Raw genomic sequence first — 3,802 nt, 5'->3', positions numbered from 1 at the left:
GAAAAATGCTTTTTAGTTTTTAGAGACATCGCGATTGCGGTGAAACTAAGTGAGAGTGAATCGTGAATAAAACTAGTTTCATCCATCTACTGTACATGTGACTTGTGGACAACCCTGGGAGGCAAAACATTCCCCATAATCGGAGCATTTTTTTTTTTTTTTTGGGGGGGGGGGGGTTTGAATTCTGGCCCCATTCATTCATCCCCGTCACTTTAGCCTGAGTATCAGGCGTTTCTGGGGAAAAGGGGAAAGATGGAAGGGAAAAAGGGAGAGAACTGAAGGAGACAGACTCTTCTCCCCCTCCCCCTCCCCCATCTAAAATCTCCTCTCCCCTAGCCCCTTAGGAAGGCCTGATACTCAGGCTACGTCACTTGGAATCAATACAAATTACAATATATATTCCCATACATCAAGCACCTACCACAGCTGTGACATTAGGGACTTTAAGATCTGGGACGCGACGACTTCTAGAACGCGGTGGCTGATTAAGGACTGGAACTAGAACGCCGTCGTTTGCGCGCGAAAAGTAAAGTTAAGATCTCCGTCGCGATGCAAGACGACGCGGCTGCAAACCGCTCTTTATCAGTGTGATTCTTCACGTATTCTTCGGCAATTCTTTCGCAGAAATAGCAATGGCATCATTTAAGAAAGTCCAACAAATGCTTTGTTTGTGCTTTGTTCGATAGCGTCACCTCCACTTCTTCGTTGACGCTTCGGTTTGTCATCGCTTTCATCCGCTAATGAACCTCTTTTATTCGTCTCTGACAGCTTCTCCATCGCTTTAAGTCTAACATCTTCCGCTTTAGCCCGATCTTATTGAAGTTTTTTGCCAGCTGTTTTCCCTGTGTTTCCTGTAATTCCGCTTCGCCACTTTCCTCCAACGCGATGATTATATCCAATAGATTTTCTAGTTCCGTTGGCTCATCGGGAGTTATACCAGTTGCTTTTTCCTCCGCTAGAAGTTTCTTCTTATGCTTGTAAACAAGGATTCCCACGTGGTCTCGGACTGATCGCTTATCAACCCTGAATTTCGGCACAGTGCATTTGTTCAAGGTGTCCGCTATTTTTTCCCACATACTGCTTCTTTGTGTTGACCCTTTCTTAGTTGTGTAGGGATTTACATTGACGACTTCTCTGCATAGAATGGCTTCATGATCATGTGTCCAAAACATTACTGAACTAAAGGGAAGCATAAAAACACACGCAGTTTAATAAAATTAAATTAAATAATACAGATTAAAATTGGCTTTTAGCGGCAGATGAACGCAATAAATCGAGAACTGCAACGGTACAAGAGAAGAGAAGAGAATCCAGAAGACTCCTGCGTTCACTATTTGCAGTTTTAGCTTGTGACTTACTTGCAAGCCTTGCTCGAAATCGAATTCGAAGGCGCTGCCATTTTATAAGCTTCGTACACCTGAAAGAAATTTGAAAATAATCAAAATCCTTTCATCTCTGCGATCTAAAATGTCGCCAGAAATTACGTCCAATGATTGTAGAGTGCTGATTTTACATGTTTAGAGGAATATATCATCATTTAATTTAAGCACAGGAACAAATATACTCACGTTTTGTACAGAACGTCAAACTCGCAAAATCCACGTTCTCGACGCGACTTGGTGACACCAGGACGACGGCGTGAGCATGCGCAACATGTCTCCTCTTTGAAAATTTACTTCCGGTCGCGTCTTACAGACGTCGCGTCTCGGACCTTAAAGTCCCTATTAATAAGGTCAAAAAGTCGACCGGAAGCGTCCCGACAGGAAGCTCGATCATTTAACCGGAAGTCTCTCTTCATTTTCCCAAACTACCGCTGACTTCTTCATTGAACACCGAAAACTCAGCCTCCCTCTACGCCCGTGGGAAATTGTCACCCGAGCAGAGAGGCCATGTGCCTCGCTTTCATGTCTTAAAAACACAATATATAATGTCCCGGATGGCAGAAACGCCCCCTCCCCAGTAACTGGAGAAATGACACATTAATCAGTCACATTAAGCATAAAACCATTTATTTCTTTCAGAAATAAATCTCCTTTAAATAGGCGAAACTGGGTGAAAACTAGGCGACTATTTCCCTCTAAAATATTTGTAATACGCAAAAGCCCATGTTTAGAACCAGTAATTTGCCGTTTCAACATTCCAATAATTTTAGTGAAAACATGGCAATTTGCCCATGGCAACACCGAAAGCCGAAAAATGCTGATAGAAACAAAATATCATCTTTCAGATCGGCCGAATAATAGACTAACTTTATCAACTCTCTTGATGATCAAACCAAATCTTTGTGGAACCACCATTTTCGTTTCTTTATTTCTTTATTTATTTTTTTGCTGTTTTATATCATGGCTCTGGTAAACAACGAGAAATTAAAGAATTAACACACGCTTTTTAAATTATTTGGGCTAAAATTTATAGAGTATCACTGAAAAGCTTGGTCTGTTTCTGTTTTTTTTTTTTTTTTTTGAGACGAGATGTTACATGTAAACATGATGTCCCATGTAGCTGCTATTTCACTTTATAGATACTCTATAAATTACCTTATAAAGAGCTCCTTTATTTTTCCTCATGACGCCAAGTTTTAAAATTGGTTTTTCAGTTTAGCCATTCTGACACTTTGAGTAGCCAGTCAACTTGATAGTAATTTCCGGCTATAATGCATGGTTGCTTGCTACTTATGCCTGGCTAATGACAATTCTCTTAAACTCTTGGCTCAGTCAAATACAGACGATATTCACTTTTCTACAATACTCCGCTGCTTCACTAAGAAATAAAGCGTTTTCACATGACTTTACGTCCGCCATATTGGTGTTTCAAAACAATGAAACGGCGGCCATGTTGGTGTGCCAAACCAGTCTTTTGTTCCAATAAGTTTCCATGGCTGCTGGCCACTTGAGCAAAAACGTTCTATTAAAGCCGGTGAATCATGTTATAGATGATATTACACTGCACTTTTAGTTTCACTGTAAATAAACGAAAATAAAGAAGACAAATCCACGCTTGTGAGAGCCAGGCATCTTCGTACAACCAATCAAAGATATTGGAGAACCATCTAGCGTTCTCTCTCCTTTATTTACTCATGATATTTTAACGAAATACAAGTCCTTCGCCTTAATGTACTTTCAAGAGGATTTACTTATCAACACCAGTGTTTAACTTCCTCGTCAAAAGACGGAACATAACGTGCTTACATTCGTATATTGAGAGTTGTCCCGACCACAACGGGTAATATTTTTTTTGTTTTCCAACCAGTTGTCGCTGTGCTGGGCGGTAACACGAGAGCATTGATTAGAGCTAAAGGTAAAGTTACTGGTACACATTGAAATTCAAACTCTTTAAACTTTTCTTAAGGGTATGCGTATTTTAATGCATCGACGCGATGCTTCTTATGAAATTCAAATTCAAGGTCAATCGAAGTATCGTTAAATGAATCGAGCGTTCGATTTTTCTGCTTCGGTCATTATATATGATCAAACAAAAAGACTTCTAAATGAGTTTTTTTTCTCCCATGCCAAGGGACTTTCAGTGTCATTTTTCCAATATTTTCAACAACTTTTAAAAATTTAATAACCAAGGGACAACACTGTGAACATGAGTTTCTTTTCAGACAAATGATTCACAGTGTTAAGAAAAACAACTACTTCAAGTAGTAGACTATTTGCCGATGACACTTTCCCAGCTGTGACGGTAAGGATTATTGCAGCTCCTCCCCCTTATGAATCGTAATGTTCAACAAAATTACGTATCCTGGTGGGGTCAGTTCAGAGTCTGAAAACAATGGGTACACTTGTAAATTACACAGTCT

The 3,802-nt window shown here is 40.0% G+C and overlaps 1 long non-coding RNA gene across 1 annotated transcript; it reads right to left on the bottom strand.

Annotated features, from left to right (window-relative positions):
- Positions 1-452: 452 nt before the first annotated feature.
- Positions 453-1,695, bottom strand: LOC140939577 (uncharacterized). The gene is made up of 3 exons (XR_012165919.1): positions 1,569-1,695; positions 1,359-1,417; positions 453-1,179 (listed from the first exon to the last, which is right to left on the bottom strand). It is a non-coding gene; the product is annotated as an uncharacterized lncRNA (long non-coding RNA).
- Between the last annotated feature and the right edge of the window lie 2,107 nt (positions 1,696-3,802).

Source organism: Porites lutea, chromosome 1, assembly GCF_958299795.1.
Source record: "Porites lutea chromosome 1, jaPorLute2.1, whole genome shotgun sequence".
Classification (NCBI taxonomy): domain Eukaryota; kingdom Metazoa; phylum Cnidaria; class Anthozoa; order Scleractinia; family Poritidae; genus Porites; species Porites lutea.
Note: the sequence above shows the minus strand (reverse complement) of the source record. Positions and strands in the feature narration are given on the sequence as shown.